We start from the raw sequence: 18,975 nt of genomic DNA, 5'->3' as shown, positions 1-18,975 counted from the left end.
CTTTTCACGCTTCATATAATTTATGAGAGAGAGAGAGAGAGAGTTTGGTGTATTTGTTACTGAAGGGGCTAGTGCTAGTGATAAATGTGATGTATGAGATGCACAGTAGAGTGATACTGAGAAGTCTGTGTATTTAGAAAAAAAAAGATATACTTAAAAGAAATTGAGGCTAAAAAGAGAGGTAGAAGTGATTTATGATAATATTGGCAACTGTGTTGAAATCTCCCAAGTAAGAATGAACAGAAAACGAAATGTCATCCAAAGGCAATAAAAAGAAAATGGGATACTGCCAGACGTACAGAACGACCTTAGATTTTTCGCCAAGATAGAGGAAAACAGATTATATGTACATACTATCATATATATACATTATATATATGTATATGTGTATATATGTGTGTGTATGTATATATATATATATATATATATATATATATATATATATATATATATATATATATATATAAAAGGGTATAGTTTAGTATAGTATAAATATTGAATAATTCGGTGTGATAGGCCCTTTCCAAATATTTTGTTCTCCAGTTGTTTTTGTTCTACTGTTTTGTAATCTTCACCTATTTTCTACATTTCATTGTTCAACAAACTTAATCTCTTCAAGAGACATGAAAGGTTTCGTGAAAACAGGTTCAGTAATTTCTCAGGAGTAATTTTTCGCATGAGAGATTTTGCTGGTTTATGTCAAGTCTTGCATCCCTGATTTTAAGTACATATCTATAGGCACATGGGTTTCTGTAAAGTAGGTTTATAAATAAAAGATAAAGGTAACTATTTATTTGTATGATAGCCCACTCATCTACACTACGGTACTTGACGCTCCCTGTATCACAATCACAAATTACGTTGTGCCTCAGTTTGACAGTAGCATAAAACTACTGTCTCTCTGCCGTGACCAGGATTCGAACCTGGGTTATTGCGGCCACAACGCAATGTACTAACCACTATACGATCACGGCTAGTTGAACACGCCTGTATTGTTGCAGCTAAACCAGGTTAATGGTCTTGATTTCAGGTGACTCTCTCTCTCTCTCTCTCTCTCTCTCTCTTTAAGACTTTGATTGTTCCTTCGAAACATTACTGTACTGTGGCCTGTGAATTTATTGAGTGAACTGTATGTATCTTACTAGTGTGATTATTATTTACATATACATACATACATACATACATACATCAGCTCCTTTGAGAAGCAAGACTTGAAAACATTTCCCAGTTTTTCAAAGAGAGTAGAAATCTCAACCGATCAGTCTCCTCTTGGGAACCCAAGCACTGTATTTTTCAAATTCTGTATGTGAGCTGGGTGGGGGCGGGGGGCGGATTAAAGAAACTAAAGATCAGAGCTGCTGAATCCCCCTTACATGTTATCTTGCCATGTGATGCTAGAGTGAAAATGTGAAAATATGTGATATATCTGTTGAATTTTATCTATCCTGTTGGGTCCGTCATCATGGACAAACTTCCTGTGCAATAACTATTTTTATGGGATAATTATTAAACCTTGCAACGAGAACACTATATCGCTAGTTTCATGCAAATGTTAGATCATGCATTAGTTCAGCTTAAACGAACACTGAATATAGTGGGGAGAGGCCATTTTCATAATTCCAGACCTGTTAAAAACAGTCAAGAGAGAGAGAGAGAGAGAGAGAGAGAGAGAGAGAGAGAGAGAGAGAGAGAGAGAGAGAGAGAGAGAGAGAGAGATTAAACTAAAGAAGATGAGGGTGATATTCGATAAAAGAAACAATGCTTTGCGTTTGCATTAGTGTCCCATAAACCTGTTTAATACAGAGTGGTGTTTGGTTAATCACCTGCTCTCAGTTCTTCTAATATTTTCTCTTTATTATCCACATATTTTCCCCTTTTTATATTGCGACCATTTTATCAATCTTCCTTTTTTGCCACATCTTATTTTCCTTTAGTTGCCACATCCTGTTATTTTCTTATTTGCCACATTTTATTTTTTCCTTAATTGCCAAATCTTATCCAGTGTTCTTTTTGTGGCTTCATGTTAACTTTGATGAACTAGAAATTCACCACAGTTTAACAATTTTGTTTACCAAATATGGGTTTTAGTACTTTATCGTTGCTCATCGTTTTATCATAATATTCTAAGGCTACCAGAAAATGGCATAAGTGTTCTTCCAATTTTTCACAGCATACCTTGCAGGTGGTGACTTCATTGATGAATCTCTATTTGGCAGTTTATTCATGTTCTGTACATGACTACAGTAATTGCTTTTCAATTATTGCAGTATAATTTCCATCATTTTTGGATAGTCAGCTTGTGGCATACTCCGAATTCTAGCTTTTGGAGTTTTCTATTCCCATTCGGTGAAATTTAGTCGCGTTGAAATTACCCTTGGAAGATTCAACAGAAAACGAGATGACGTTCGAGGGTGGATGGAAAGAAAACGGGATGTTGTGAGACGCACAGCTTGTATAGGGTATCTTTAGAATAATGTCTCCAAACGAACTGATGTGAAATTAAATTATCAAAATATTATACTGGAAGTATTTCATCTACAAGGACAATTTTTAGTTGAATATTACCATAAGTGAAACACAATTCTAAAACACGAAAAAAGCTAACTAGATAAATAAATAAAAAATTAAACATTTCTCAAGCGTCCCTTTTTCATAGAGCATATGTGTGTGCGCGTGTGATTGTTCTGAGAACGTCGTTATTTATTTTTCACCTTCCCTTTACATAAGTTTAACATAAAGAGATTAGCCTGCTTAAATTCTAGCTTAATCACTGCTTAATGATAATTAACATTTCAAAAACATAATACGCAAATTACAGTTTACATCTGATAAAATGAGGCTGTGTTTTTGAATGACAATCTCCCTGATACCATCTTCTCGTGGAGTGATAAGGCAGAACCGCGATAAGCTGACCCAGTTATCTTAAACGACAAATGCTACTTAATTATTAGTCAATATTCATATTTATTATAGCACAAATTATGTTCTCTCCGCAGTGATACCTGCTATTCGCGACTATATATTAAAATTTGCTTATCTCTACCACAACAAATGATCTATCTTTTGAAGTTAACTGTGCCTTAACGTTTATACTATTTATAGCAAGAGAGAACAACAGTCCTATGACCCAGCTAAGATTCGACCCATGACAACTGCAGTTACAAAACAATGATTAGACTTTCGGCCGGCTGTTACCCGATGCATACTGTTGCTCTCTCGTTTTAGAGCCCCGCGTTTCATCGCAAAACGTAATTCTTCTCTGCCGTGACCAGGATTCGAACCTGGGTTATTGCGGCCACAACGCAATGTACTAACCACTATACGATCACGGCTGGATGAGATGTGACAGCGTCACAAAAACATTAGACATTTGTAGTCACACGAAGCTATACATGAGAAGCAGGTTACCAGTCCTTTGGAAAATTACTATTTGTGTGACATTTTCGTTCTTTCCTAGGACTCATTACATTATTTTGTTTGTTTGCTTGGGACTGAAACTGAGGTATTGTGACAGGCTGAGTCGTTGCTGTCTTGTTTGCACATTAACGTTCCTGCAGTAAATTTAAGGAATATTATTTCCTTCGGAGTGTGTTGGCTCATTATTCATCAAATAATAATAATTTCAAGCAGACGCTCATCAAGCCTTATAGTATTCTAAAAATTATGTGAACCTGTTGCATATCTATTTGGTATTCTGAAAGTACTTTAGTCATTTTAATCTCATAGACTTATCGCCTCTCGCTCGAGGAGTCTTCAAAATATTTGTCGTGAGAGTATTTTAAAATTAACAATAGACAGTTTTTAAAAAATATTTAATTTCAAATCGGGTTCAATTTTCAAATCTATTTTATGCTGTAAATCACTCCGTGGATGATTTTTTTTTCTGCCATTACTCAATTTTTTACTTTAAAAAGTTCTGTTTACGAGTCAATATATATCAAGTCTACTGTATGGCTTCAGTGACGGTACAATCGAGCAACATAATGTATTTAAGCCCACACAGCTTAAGCAAAACATTATATGATTCATTTCTGAAAAACCGAAGGCAAATACCATTTTCTTTCTATCAGAGGCTAAACTTTTTTTTCTCTCTCTTTTTGTGACAGTAGCAGCAGAATGATAAAATGGCTGCACTAGTATTCAGAGCCAATGTCAATGGTACATTACCTACCGGAATTTCATGCGATGAACCTAGTTATCAGCAATAGCCATGTGGAATCAATTACTGGGCAAAGTAAATATGTTGATACACTGAAAGGGAGCGAACAGAACAATGAACCTTGAGTGACTTCTAGGAAAAAAAAAAAAAAAAAACACCACCTTTCAGTCAACAGAAAACGGATCCGTGTGTGTTTGATAAACTCGCTGAGTCGGTTCCAGGACTCGACTTTCCGTGGGCGTGATCATGAATTGATTTATATACCTATAAAATTTACATTGGAAACATCAATATTGAATTTGGATTGAATTAACGTCAACGACGTTTCCGCAATCTTCAGTCTTCCAGTGGTTTTTCCTGTCAGCTTTGCCGAAATTCGTTGACTGGTCAAGTGCTTTTATATTTGTGTACATACACACACACACACACACACACACACACACACACACATATAGATATATATATATATATATATATATATATATATATATATATATATATATATATATATATATATAGTATATAAACATATGTACTAAAATACCTTGAGGCCATACACACAAATATCCATTAGGCTTCTGTCAATGTACAAAGAATCAATGTATTAATTCTACCTTCCGATCGTGAAAGGAGAAGAAATACATCAGAATAGGAAAAAGTGCCGTCGATGTTTGACTTATGAAAATATTTTAGAAATAGTTGTTTTCTTCATATTTCATCTTGTTCTGTCCTGATACTGATAGTTTTGTATTTCATACTTTACATATACTTTTTTACGTGAGTGGAAAGTGTATTGATTAATTTACATATACTTATTGAATGTATCTTTTACTGTTCTTAGTTGATCTTCGGTATCCATTTATTTACTTTTTGTTTGGTTATTTCCAAGTATATAAATATTAGAATAGCAATTCTTGGTAATTGTTAACGGTCCGGTTATAATCAAATTTGATAACAAATCCGTATGTTTTAACTGTCAACTCTGAGACGTCAACTGCTGGCTACTGGATATTAACCAATAAGTAGTTATATCTTTGACACATTCCTTCAAAAGAATGGTGTATATAAGTGTGTTTTTTTTGTAAACTTTCTCATTTGTAGTCGAAAATGTTTCTAGGACAAAACGTCCTAATCAACCAAACTCCCATCAAAATGAACTTTTGTTCTTTACTCCATCAGTTACCTGAGGAACAGAGGAAGAAAATGAGGATAATTGAGAATATTTGTAAGAAACTCATAAACTACAACTTCACTGTCATATTTAACTTATAAACGAAAACTTACAATATCCACCAGTATATGTATGTATGTATGTGTATATATATATCTATCTATATTACACATATATATACAGTATATATATATGTATGTATGTATAACTATGTACATATATATATTTATGTGGTGTGTATGTGTGCGTGTGTGAAATTGTGTTAACCATAAAGCCCTCTCAACTTTTCGATTCCTTCACACTTTTTGGACACACTTGTCACAGAACGAGGTCGAGTTAACCCACAAAATCCGACCTCGTTCTGATATGCCCGAATGCGAGTTCGGATCGTGCCACCGGTGTCAGAATTTCCTCATTATTCCTTCATTTGGATCTTTAGGCTTTGTAGTGACAAGCTCATCCTAAAAGTGTGAAGAAATCGAAAAGTTGTGGAGGGCTTTGTGGTTATCACAATTACATTCATAGTTGTAATAAAAAGGGACCAGTATATTATATATAATATATATATATATATATATATATATATATATATATATATATATATATATATATATAGAGAGAGAGAGAGAGAGAGAGAGAGAGAGAGAGAGAGAGAGAGAGAGAGAGAGAGAGGTGGGGTGCCAGATAGCAGATACGATGTCTTTTGCAAGCACCTCGCCGAGGGAGAAACTGACGCTCTCGCACAGGTAATCGAGGAAGACTGTCAAGATAAGTTGCGCCGCTTGCAACTTACTGACTTATTCACACCTGGCCGTGATCGTATAGTGGTTAGTACATTGCGTTGTGGCCGCAATAACCCAGGTTCGAATCCTGGTCACGGCAGTGACGAGCCTTTTAAATAATTTCAGACAAAAAGTAGAAAATAATAGATATGTCTGTTAATCTTTGGATTATACTGTCACAGCCAATTTTAAGAATCTTTAATCTCTGCAAAGAACATAGGTATTTTAGATCATAAGTAGAGAGGCCACGAACAGCAAGAGTGGGCAGAAAAAAGAAAACGTTCACTGCTATATTCATACGGTAGCTACCGAATCGAGGATGAAGCCCCTGTGCAGGAAACTTCCACAACAATAGCCTCTTAGTATGCCTACACAGGAAACTCATCAGTAGAACACTCAAGCTCCCTATACACATTATGCCATTCACCTTTATCCTGCATGTGTACTCTCTCCCTGCAAATAAAAACCTCCTCTCTCTGTACTGCTTGTGAATATTCTCCGGAGACCAATACATATCACGTATTTCACACAGCCAGAATCTCTGAGTTCTCATGTACTAAGAGAACTCCTGAACAGCTGACAACGCCAAATCATTCTCTATTATCTATTTTTACATTCAAAGCAACTAGCTTTTCCCACCATGTTCTACAAACCGAGCCAGACATAGATACCGTCTCCCAGAAATCTTATGCTTTCCCATGCAAAAACCATTTACGTTCCCTTTTACATTTTTTTCTTTGCCAAACTCAATCTTACCCATACTATCCTAAATCTGACATATTTATACTTTTGTACCCCTCTCCAATCTTCCATTCCTATAAGAGCTATCCTCACCTTAGCTTTACACCTTTAAGTGAGCCGAGAAACAATCATTCGTTTTCATTACCAAGTGTCATTACATGCACCTTTCTCTCTTTAAAAAATCTACAATCCACCTTCTCTCCTCAAATAGGTCTACAATCAAATTCTCTCCACTGTTCCGCTCTACATTAATTCACAGTCAAAACCTCAGTTGTTAGCATTTAACTCTTGCTCGGTTTTTTCCAGTCTCAGTGCATGATACGAAGCTGCAAACCCCATGCCCCAGCCATTTGATGGCTTTCACACATTGTAGAGCTGCATGAATGTTGCTATTTTATTTCCCAGAAATCCCGTAAGAGTGATTGCCTCTGGTCATTGGAAATGAGACTGATTGCAATCCTTGAAGCCCATTATATTTGTAGCCAAACCACTAGCATTTACTGGGACAGCTATGCGCTGTTTATACCACTTACTATCCCCTTGTGCTAGTAGCCCTCAGTAAATAGACTGACCTAAAATACGGTTGGCTTTGGCCTTAGGTGGAGGAAGAAGAATTTCTCCTCCTTAGGAGCAGACAACTCTCTACTGGAAACTGTGTTTACTCGAATTCTAAGTCTTTGCACTTCTTGCGGAAGCTGGTCCAAGAAGTACTGCAGACTAGGACCACTGTAACGGTCAGTTTTAATTGACTGACCTGACAGACACTCACAATAACATTTAAGACTGGAAAGAGTAACACTGACATTGCTTCCTAGGTCAACCTCGGTCAACGAAGGAGAAACATCAACATTTTCTGTTCTCAAGTGACTATAAGAAAAATCTTGAAAAGAGGAAGGTCACATAATTCCGGAAACACGGGGGCGAGACAAAGCTCTGCATTTCAAAAGAGAATGGTTTGCCTGAGTGAAAAAATTGAAAAACCTGTCAAACAAGCGTTTCAGAGATATCTTTATTCAGGATAAGGCACTAAAGGTACTATTATGATACCTAGAGTGAATCTGTAAGTGCTTACAGGAATTTTGCTGGTACCAACACACGCCTTCATGAAATTGTTATACTTTTTCATAAACTCATTGGTGATCACTTTTGATTATTGCGGTTTAAAATGAACTTAAAAATTATCTGTGATCTGGGACATTTATACATTGGGGTAGTCTCGATAAATTACGATTTCGCTAATATAATTAATGAAATTTGTAGATTTAACAATTCTTTCCTTCAGAACTAAAAACATATCTATATCTTTAAATTTAAATCAAATATTAGTAAACTTGTTTAACGAATACTACTACTATACCGAAGTACTACTACTGCTACTGCAATAGCAACAGGAAACGAAAAAATATTTAACAACAGCAGCAATAGTAATGTTTATGTCGATACTAAAAAAATTCGTTAACAGTCGTATTTTAGTACGGGACTGAACACATAATTCAGCTCAGCCACAGTTGCAATTTAACGTAATGGTTCCTCCGGCCAATTTGCTTTGTCATCCGGATTTCGAGATACGACTGAACCAGCGATCCGTGAAAGGGAATGTAATACACATGAGAACAGTCATGATTATGATATTCGCTGTTCAATGAACTTTCTTATTTATTTTTGCGTGTGAATTTTACCAGGCTTGTACCATAACAACTGTTGTTTCCTTGTTTTCGGCCAGTTCAGCATTTTGTTAGGCTGATTTCGTTGTGTTTCCCTGTTTCTCTGTCAGTATGGTATTAGTTTCCTTATAAGGCAAGCAACTTAATTATTTTGTGTTAAGGAGGAGGTCTAACACCAAGCAGGAATCGTATGATAAGGCAGAATTGGTCGTCAGCTCTCGTGCAATTAGTTTTAGACTATTTTTAGGGGCAGAAAGCGTAGTATAAGACCTGGGGTAACAGATTTTTTTAAACCAAAATGCAAAGAACTATAAGATTTAGTAATGAGGCCTACAAGCTAAAACTGATGGTGTGACAAGTCTCACGAAGTCAAATCATCAGGAAAATGAGTTAGAGAATACTCTTGAATGAATACACTCATTAAATAAGATGACCTGAAAAATAATTTTTAGATGTAAATTCGCTTTAAATTTCTGTCCACGATCATGAAGTAACTATTTTCTTTACCATAATATTAAATATTCTTCATATCTCCTTACGTCAAATGTATATAATAAAAAGCTTTCTATTCAATATGTTTTTTTCCCTTCCTGCTTTTATTAACCCTGTGAATTTTGTCCTTCCTCAGGTTGATAGAACAATCCCTGGAATGCTGTCGTTTTGAAAACTGATTCAGCCGAGTCAATCATGATCTCTACATTAATTTAAAACTCGCAATTTCCTTATTTACATAGCTTGCTTTCCTTGTGAATGCTGCTTTTGCCTCTGGACAGGCCTTAACAAAGCTACTTTGAAGGCTGTGTGAACATTAGTCAGTGTTCTCATATATCTTTTTGTATATCCAATAGGCATTACAGATGTTCTGAATTAGTATAGGTTAGCCGTAATCACGACAAATGACTTTTCCCCTCCAATAATTCTTACTGAAAGCGGATGTAGATGATTTTAATTTCCGATAGATGAATCGATAAGAAATAAAATAAGGGAAGAATCGTAAATAAGGGAAAAGTCGTAAGTAAAGGAAGTTCTGAAAAAGCGGGGAGAAAGGTCATTTGTCCCCTTAAATACTTTCATTTCTGCACCTTCTAGGGTCACTCTTCATGCTATCTTCAGGTCTTTAGATCAGTAATGTACAAAAGCGGTTACTTCTTTTGCCGTGACCAGGATTCGAACCTGGGTTATTGCGGCCACAACGCAATGTACTAACCACTATACGATCACGGCTGTGAGAAGGTGACAATCTGTAGAGACAAACAATGACAAAATCGAAGTGAAACTTCGTCTTCAGACGCCAGTCATACGGAGTTCGCCATTCGGAGAGAAATGGCTCCCTTGCGTCACTCCGTAGTCGGGAAGCTCCCACGCGGGATTTGATTGAGTGTTCTCTACAATCAAATGATTTTAGATTCTTTCTTAAACCATGAGATAAGGAATTAACTTATCTAGTTATGGGGAGATAGCCTGAAAACTAGCGGCGACAACGTGATTGTCTTGTCGAGTCAAATCACCACGATATTCCACCACAAATATTTCCTTGTGGAGAACATTCGCAGACAGAAAGATGAATATAATGAATTTAGGTAAATGACTATCAATATTAGACTTATTACTTATTAGATCTCGGTCAAAGGTCCTATAATAAATATCGTAGTGATATGGAATGCTAACTAGTAACTTCTATCAATCACACAATCTCATAATGCAAGATTTTGTGAAATCATTGCAGCCAACAGTGGCATTTGCTTATTTGAACTTTTGACCTTAAGGTATGACCTTGAATGACTTCATTCCTCAGGTTATGGCTGTACTTTATACTTAAAAAGTTATAGCCAAGGTTAAAGTCTCGTCAGTATGACCTTGACCTAGATCCTTGGATACAGCAAGAAAATGTTGAATCCCCATCTCTCATTGATGATGCATATGGAGGTGGAAGTTTTTACCGTTCAAGTTGAAAGAATTACAGGGATCAAGAAATTTGTTTTTTGACTGTTTTTGCCTGCCCATTCGTTTGTCTCCGCCGCTTGTTTGCCTCCAATACTTGTTTGCTTGTTTATTTACCCGTGTGTTTGCGATCATCGTTGCACTGCAAGCTAACAAGAAGGCAAGTTTGCCTTTGGGTGTTTTTATCACGGAGTTAAATTTGAGCTCTGCAGTGAAAGTGTGGTTAGAAGTTTCTTACAGTTCTTGGTGTACCCTTAGAACTTATGTTCAATGGTACCTTTCATCGTTTGTTTGCCTGTTCGTCTGTCGCCTTGTTTTTCTTCCCTTTCCGTTGGTGTGTCTTTGTGTCTAGTTGTTTGTATTCCAAGTTTGTTTGCCTGCATGTCTATCGATTTATAGACATTCTAGTCAAACTGGTTTTTCCCTCTATTGAATGAAGTACCTATATAAAGTAGAATCTTACCAAATAAGGAAAAAAGAAAAGTATTGCTTCGTAAAACATCCTGAGAAATTAATACAGAAATATCAAGTTACTTAACAAACAGAAATACGGACCCACAGAAACAATAATGGTACAAAAACTATTACTGAAAGGAAAATTAACTGCTTATTTTCTTGGGCTCCTGAATATTATAACGCAGTTATGACCACAGGGCAAAAACGAACCAAGAGAAAGCGTGACGTTTGATAGGTCACAGTCACGGAACCGAAACAAAATAAACAATAAATAGTCAGTGAATCAAGGTATGAAGTATCGCCCTAAAATAAGAAAATAATAGAAGAGTGGGCGCCTTCAATTTTCTTTTTGCCGTACTTTCTATCCCCTTTCCCTCCACGATCTCTTAAATAACGCCGGCTCTAGCTCAGCTGTGAGAATGAGCTAACACTATTCTCTCTAAGCAATAACTAATTCTCTAGTTCTGTTACTCAAGAAAGGCTTTTCTGTCATTGTAGTTGATGTCCATGTTGTTTATTTTCCCTTGTAGGATCCCAGGACTGTATTAGTCGAAAAAGCAAGGATACTTTGAATTCTAAAGAGGAGAGACAGAGAGAGAGAGAGAGAGACATAATGATCTTCTATACCAACGGTATGCATCTGGTAAATGACTTGCCTATCCTTCTGTACTTTTCCGTCCATTTGTCTGTTCATTTGTCATTCTGTTTGTCTCTTTCTATGTCCGTCTGTCCATTCAGATTAAAGTTTTAGAAGCACTAGAAGTCTCTCATCTTTATTATGGGTAATTTATGGCAGACAGGAATTCAACATTTCCTTAGTGATCGCGAGGGTCCAGGTCCAGGTCATACTTACAGGAATTTAACCATGGTCGTAACTTTTGTACTATAAGTGAAGTTAAGTTCAAGGTCATACCTGAAGGTTAAATATCAAATAGCAAATGACACATTGGGTGGCAATTCGTTTCATAAACATCTTGTGTTATGAGAATGTGTGATTGATAGTAGTTACTAGTTAGCATTTCTTATCTCCGCCGTATTTGTTTTAAGGCAATTGCATGAGATCTAATAAATAATAAATTTAACACTGATATTCCTTTATCTAAATTCACTATATTCATCTTTCTGTCTCAGAATGTTTTACACAAGGAACAATCTCTGGTGGACTTTTCTGGTGGTTTGACTTTATAAGACAACCACGTTGTCACCGCTAGCATTTAGGCCATCTTCTCACAGTTAAATAAACAAATTCCTTGTCTCGCGATCTAAAGATCAATAAATAAATAAATAAATAAATAAATAAAACCCATGTAACTGAATAAGAACTCCGCCCACAAGATTAGACACTCAAATCCGGCGCGAGAGCCTCCCCCGGTACAGAGTGACGCAACTTAGCGATTTCTCTTTGAATGGGGAATTCCGTATGACTGGCGTCTCAAGACAAGTTTCACATTGATTTTATCATTGTTTGCCACCTTGTATCAATACCTTCTCACAGCCGTGATCGTATAGTGGTTAGTACATTGCGTTGTGGCCGCAATAACCCAGGTTCGAATCCTGGTCACGGCAAAAGAAGTAAAGCTTTTTGAAGATTAATCGAATTCAGTCATTCACACGATATAAAGGTAATCAGAAAACGTGGCCTTGGAAAGTGCATAAGAAAATAATTGACAACTCTCTCCGCTCTTTGAGAATTTTACTTTACACAAGATTCTTCTCCGTTAACTTCTATCTGTTTTTCTTGCGTATCGGTTTATTTATCGGATATCAAAATCATCTGGAGCCACTTTAGGTACGAAGATAATTATTGCTCGTGGTGATGGTTAACCTATACTAATTCAGGATGTCTGTAATACCTGATTGGAAATATAAAAACATTGGACGTTCAAACACTAAACAGTTAGAAAAAGTTCACACAGCCTCTAAGGTACCTTAGTTAAGGCGTATCCAAAATTAAAGCAGCATTTGCAGAGTACCCCATGATTTGTTGTATCAAACTTAGGAAGGCTAAAATTCACTAGGTCAATAACAGAAATAAGACAAAAATATGTTAAAAAGGGTGAAAGAGGTTAATAAACCACCACGAAATATGTATCCTTTTGGGACCTTGTTATGCTATATACCTTTGAAAAAAAAAGGAAATATTATCTGATATTAAAGAACGGCAATATTTACTTCGTGGTCGTGGACAGATATTCAAAGCGGATATTCATAAAAAAAAAATTCTCTGGTCAGCATGATTTCTGAGCTTGCAGTATTGAAGCATATTCTCTTACGGATTTTCCTTATAATTTGACTTCGTGGGTCTCATATCTTATCACACAATCACTGCTAGCTCGTAGGCCACCTTCTCCTCACTTAATGATACAATTACTTGCTTTTCGTCTAAAAATTTATTACCACAGCTTATACCCCGCATTCAATCCAAAAAATAGTGTAATATCACACGATTACCGCTAGGTTTTTGGCCTCTCCTAGATTTTTGGCCTCCCCTTTATTACTGATCAAAATAACAGTTCCTTACCTAATGGTTTGAAAACTCTGCTATCTCAGTGACAGACAGTAACGCTTCTCACCCGATCCCCAACCCCAAAAATGCTCTGCTAGATTTAAGACATGGATTCATTCTGCAAGAATGCAGCATCAGATCTGAGATCAATCCATCCACGAGAATGGGGACACATCTGAGACACACATCCAACCAAAATTATACATAGGCCTAGTCATACCTGACAGCCACAGTCAAATATGCCGCACCAAATCTGAAAGATTAAACTCACAAGAAGGCAGCTTCAACTGAGGTATATCCAACCCAAAAGAATGCACAGTCAAACTCAAACATCATCTATTCAGAAGAATGCAGTGGCACAGCTCTTGCATAGATCCATCCCCCAAGGATGCACAGTCAAACTCAAACGTCATCTACAGCTCTTGCACAGATCCAACTCACAAGAATGCACAGTCAAACTCAAACGTCATCTACAGCTCTTGCACAGGTCCATCCCACAGGGATGCACAGTCAAACTCAAACGTCATCTACAGCTCTTGCACAGATCCATCCCACAAGGATGCAGTCAAACTCAAACGTCATCTACAGCTCTTGCACAGATCCAACTCACAAGAATGCACAGTCAAACTCAAACATCATCCATTCAGAAGAATGCAGTGGCTCAGCTCTTGCCCAGATCCAACCCACATCCGACTTACAATATTACAACGTCAAATCTGAAACGGGTTCAACCTAGAAAAATGTACCATCAAATCTGAGCCACCTACATACAAGAACACACTGTGAAATGTGAAACTCACAATCACCCTGCAAAAGTATATTATCAAAGTTGAAGATACACATCTAAAAAGAATGCAGAGGCAAATCTGAAAGACCCACAAGAATGCAGTGTAAAATCTCGAACGCACATTCAGCCAAAAGAATAAAACGTCATATCAGGCACACAAATCTAACCTGACAATAATGCTGCATCAAACCTGTGAGAGATTCCATTCACAAGAATGCAGGGTCAGATCAGAAAAAGATTCAATACACAAAGATTGCAGGGTCAAATCTGAGACAGATTCATCTCTTAAGAATGCCAGATTCATCTCTTAAGAATGCAGAGTCAAATCTGAGACAGTTTCACCTCACAAGAATGCTGCATCAAATCTGAGACAGACTGCTCAGAAAAATGTAAGGTCAAATTTAAGAGATTCAACCGACACTATTGTAGCCTCATAATTGACAAACATCCAAACGCATAGAATGTAAAATGAAACGGAGAAATAATCACCTCACAAGAATTTAGCTTTTACGCTGAGAGACACATCCAATATTAACACAAATATTAACACAAACATTCAGTTACAGATGAAACACTGATTCTGAGACATCCAACCCACAAGAATGTAATGTCAAATCTGTGACACACCCACCCACGTCAAAACATCATCAAATCTGAGGCAAATCCAACCCAATACAACGTAGCGTCAAACCTGAGACACATCCAACCCACAAAAATGCTGTGTGAAATTCCTAGCGCGTCTCCGCCAATACGGAGTCACTCGAGTGGCAGCAGCGACGTCTCTCGGGAATTGAGGAAAGATCGCTGGCGCCTGACGAAGAAATTTCACTTTTATTTAGCCACCGTCTGTTTCTCTTTCGCTGAACCTTAGTGAGGCCGTGATCGTATAGTGGTTAGTACATTGCGTTGTGGCCGCAATAACCCAGGTTCGAATCCTGGTCACGGCACTGAGGTTAATATTTTAGATTAATCAGGTTATTCGCAAAAAACCCAGGTGTAAATAGTGTACTATCAGACAATAATCATTCTTTCATTCTTGAGAATTTCAGTTCCTGGTGTTCTCGCGTCCATTTTTTATAAGGCAGATCACCTAAAACATGAAATCTCACAATTAAAAAGAATTAGTAGAACAAATTGAGTGCTTTAAATGGGAAGGTAGACCTGTAATGACGCAAGATATCCGTGACTTTTATTCTCAACATTAATCCATTTTCGTAAACTAGTGTCAATTTTCGTTCAGCAATGCGAATGGCAGAGATCTAGTAACCTAATTTCAATCCTTTTAGCAGAACGGGTCTCTGGTAATGGCTTTTAATAAGAATAGTTTCATTGCATCATCACTAACAGTCGTTCTTGCACTCATCGCTCATTCCATTACGATTTTCAAAAGCTTAGACCGTAGAAAATGATAAATTTAAATCAAGCTCTACGTAACGATGTCGATGACCATTTTCATTGCGACGCCTGATTACAAACACACATACACACGAACAAAATGCTCCTCTTGTGGAGGAACCAAGCAGCATACCCCAAATAATGGGGAAATGGGTGTTTTCATTTATGATAACCTAAAAATATGACAACTCTCTATATTGTCAGGAAAATGTCACCTTACGAAATCTTGAACGTCACGTATCAAATTCAGTCACCTGAATGAAGTAATTATTATGACATTCTCCGTCCGCGAGAATTAAGTTTACGGAACATCAATAGTCAAGTTTAAGTTTTTGGAGATGCCATGTAAGTCAGTAGACTTCAGAATAGAGATGACGAGATGACGTAAGAGATTTCAACCGATACTTAATGACGTAACTTAATTTCAATAAGTTCATTTAAGGACTTATTTTAGTCTTCCGCATATTCCACTGATACCTAATTCGCATTTCCTCAAAACGTCAAGGAATTTGCTCCCATTACTAAATTATGACTGCAGAGAGAGAGAGAGAGAGAGAGAGAGAGAGAGAGAGAGAGATTAAACAATTGTGTAATTTTTATGACTCCTAATGATTCGGATAATAATCTGAAACTCAGCATTTGTAAAATGGTGCCTTAATCAGCACTTGACATAGTTAACGCTTAATCAATTTCCCTCTTTTGCAAAACACCACACTTTGATGGGACCATTGCCTGATAATGGGTTTTAATGAATTTCTCTGAATTCTCACCCGTTATCTTCATACGTTTTAATAATTTTGACAGTTCCACGAAATTAATCAGGTTAGGTTATAATCTATGATTAAAATACAGCTGATCGTTTTTATAAGCCGCATAACATATTCAAATAGGTCTGGTCATTACTTGGAAGGGTTACAATCAATAAGGGCCAGAGGCCGTGTGTTAGTCAATGGCATTTTTAATTTACAGGCTTTTTGCCAAACTCACGACTATTAACAAATTATTAGATGTTCCGCTGAATGCGATTTGAGGCACAGAATCCGATGGAGTGGGCATTATCTTGCCCAGGCCTGGCAAACACAAAATCAAGACTTGAGAAGGGAAAAACCGGTGCATATTAACGAAACGTATCTTGCGTAACTTTTGAGGCTCTCAGTATTGTTTGAAGGATAAGTTAAAAAATATATATATATCAAAATTCAAGTCAGATCGAAGATGCAATGTAAGTCATCTCGATTTCAAAACGGAGAGGTTGAGTAGTGAGACATTTCAGCCGATACTTTAAGAGACAACTCAAAATCAATCAGTTCGTTTAACATCTTCAGTTCCTTTATGTCGTCTGCGTCATTCATGGTGCAGCCACATTTGTTTGCTTGGCGATGTCGTTTAGGTAGTGACATAGCCATTTCACAATGATAACTGTAAAAGCATGGATATCCCAAGGTGGCTACTGATTCCACTGATCTTGCTCGGGAAGTATAGTCAAAGGTCCCAGGGTGATGTCATTTACCATGACAATCATTTGATCTATTTTCTCTGCAAACATCATATTCGATGGAAGATTCGTTCATTTAGTCAGAAAAGCCACAACTAACTAGAAGATTCTTATCGTAAGGAAGAACAACAATGTGCTTCTCTATACCTATGAGTGAAATGTCGCATCATACATGGACCTTTACCCTATTCTGATAATTCATGGGGATATTACTATCGCCTTTCACAAGCACACAAAGGCTTGTACTGAACTGAACTGAATATAGAATTTAGGACAAAGGCCAAGCACTGTGAAATATGAGGTCATTCAGCGCTGAAACGGAAACTGGCAGTAAAAACGTTTGAAAGGTGTAACATGAGGAAAATTATGAATCAATTGTTAGGAGAAGGTACAAAGCAAGATGGAAGAAAGAGAATATGAAAGGAGGTAGAGTAAAAGGAACGAAAGGCGTTGCAGCTAGGCGCCGAAGGCACGCTACAAAGAACCTTAAGTAATGCCTACAGTGCACCGCACGAGGTGCACTAGCAGCACTAACCCCCCCTACGGTGACAAAGGCTTGTAGTCCTACTGAACTTCAAGGAACTAATGGAAGGGATATATGAAGTTCAGGATTAGGTGAATCTGTCTGTGTGGTATAACTATCATGAGCTTTGTCGTTTACATTGAAGTATTCAAGTATCCTGAAAGAGGATTTAGAAACTTACATATCACTTAATCCACAACACACAATCCCCCATACAGTTCGCAAATCCCATCTTGTTACTGATTGATAGAACTCTTGCATTCGTTATGTGATTAAATTTTTAAGCAGCAGAGTTTGCGTCAGGGGATTTTCAGAATTAAAGGATATTTATTACTTCCAGTTGCAGTAATTATCTGTTCGTATGATTGGTAGCTTTCGTATTTTAACAGTCCCTGACTGTTCTGTTGGTTCTCAGTTATATCAAGATACAGTCTTTCAATACATACATAATGCATACACATACGCACACACATACACATATATATATATGTGTGTATGTATGTATATATATATATATATATATATATATGGATTCAACTAACTTTGCTGAAGTGCATTTCCAATAAGTCGGACAATAACGCAGCTATGATAGTAAAATCAAGGGGCAATAAATAATTAGAAGTATGAAATAAAACTGCACTGAAAACATTAATATAATAATACATAACAAAACATGGATATGTCTAAAAGCTATCGACTTTCAAAGAAAAAAATATTATTTAATAATAATAATAATAATAATAATAATAATAATAATAATAATAATAATAATAATAATAATTAGTGGAAAAGCAATTAAACATATAACAGCAGTTGACAGTGTAAAAAAAAAAAAACCAGAAACGGGTCCCGTAATTTAGAAGCACAAGTTTTATTTAGCCACACTACCTTTAACTGTAATTTTCTGCTTGCTTCAATGCACTAGATGTTTTTGATTAACGCGTTTCTGCTGTTTCCTAGTGTAAGGATCAGACTGAACACATTCCACCTGGTGACGACGAATTACATGTTGTCTAAGTGGTTTTCTATAAACATTTCCGAAGCGGATATGTGCTTGTTGTAAGCATAAGAAAGTCTCAGTGGACTACAATATGACGTCGAATGGTCTTTCAAGTGCAGTACATATCGTCCACAGGGAGCATTTATGACATGTTATAGTATAATCTTACAGACTAACCAAAGCTAAGACACGAACCTCTTGGGTGACTGAGAGTGAGTGTTGCTAGAATGAAGGTATATGTCACTACCAGTAATTGAAGAAATTAGTGAAATGGCATCTGGACTTTTTTTTTTTTTTTTTTTGCTCTGATAAAGTAATTTTGTATGTCTGAGAAGGAAAATGGAACGCTTTGCTG

General features: G+C 36.7%; 1 protein-coding gene and 6 non-coding genes across 8 annotated transcripts in view; 3 read left to right on the top strand and 4 right to left on the bottom strand.

Moving 5' to 3' along the window:
• The window catches only part of LOC136825713 (antifreeze protein Maxi-like), a 349,030-nt gene that overhangs the window by 100,935 nt on the left and 229,120 nt on the right, over positions 1-18,975 (bottom strand). The gene's annotated exons all lie outside the window — the stretch shown is intronic.
• TRNAH-GUG (transfer RNA histidin (anticodon GUG)) lies at positions 903-974 on the bottom strand. Its single transcript has one exon. It is a non-coding gene; the product is annotated as a tRNA-His (tRNA).
• On the bottom strand, positions 3,261-3,332 carry TRNAH-GUG (transfer RNA histidin (anticodon GUG)). The gene has a single exon. It is a non-coding gene; the product is annotated as a tRNA-His (tRNA).
• Positions 6,141-6,212, top strand: TRNAH-GUG (transfer RNA histidin (anticodon GUG)). The gene has a single exon. It is a non-coding gene; the product is annotated as a tRNA-His (tRNA).
• TRNAH-GUG (transfer RNA histidin (anticodon GUG)) lies at positions 9,670-9,741 on the bottom strand. Its single transcript has one exon. It is a non-coding gene; the product is annotated as a tRNA-His (tRNA).
• On the top strand, positions 12,409-12,480 carry TRNAH-GUG (transfer RNA histidin (anticodon GUG)). The gene has a single exon. It is a non-coding gene; the product is annotated as a tRNA-His (tRNA).
• Positions 15,083-15,154, top strand: TRNAH-GUG (transfer RNA histidin (anticodon GUG)). Its single transcript has one exon. It is a non-coding gene; the product is annotated as a tRNA-His (tRNA).

The sequence above is a fragment of the Macrobrachium rosenbergii genome, chromosome 39 (assembly GCF_040412425.1).
Source record: "Macrobrachium rosenbergii isolate ZJJX-2024 chromosome 39, ASM4041242v1, whole genome shotgun sequence".
NCBI lineage: Eukaryota > Metazoa > Arthropoda > Malacostraca > Decapoda > Palaemonidae > Macrobrachium > Macrobrachium rosenbergii.
This window is presented reverse-complemented; position numbering and strand designations above follow the sequence as displayed.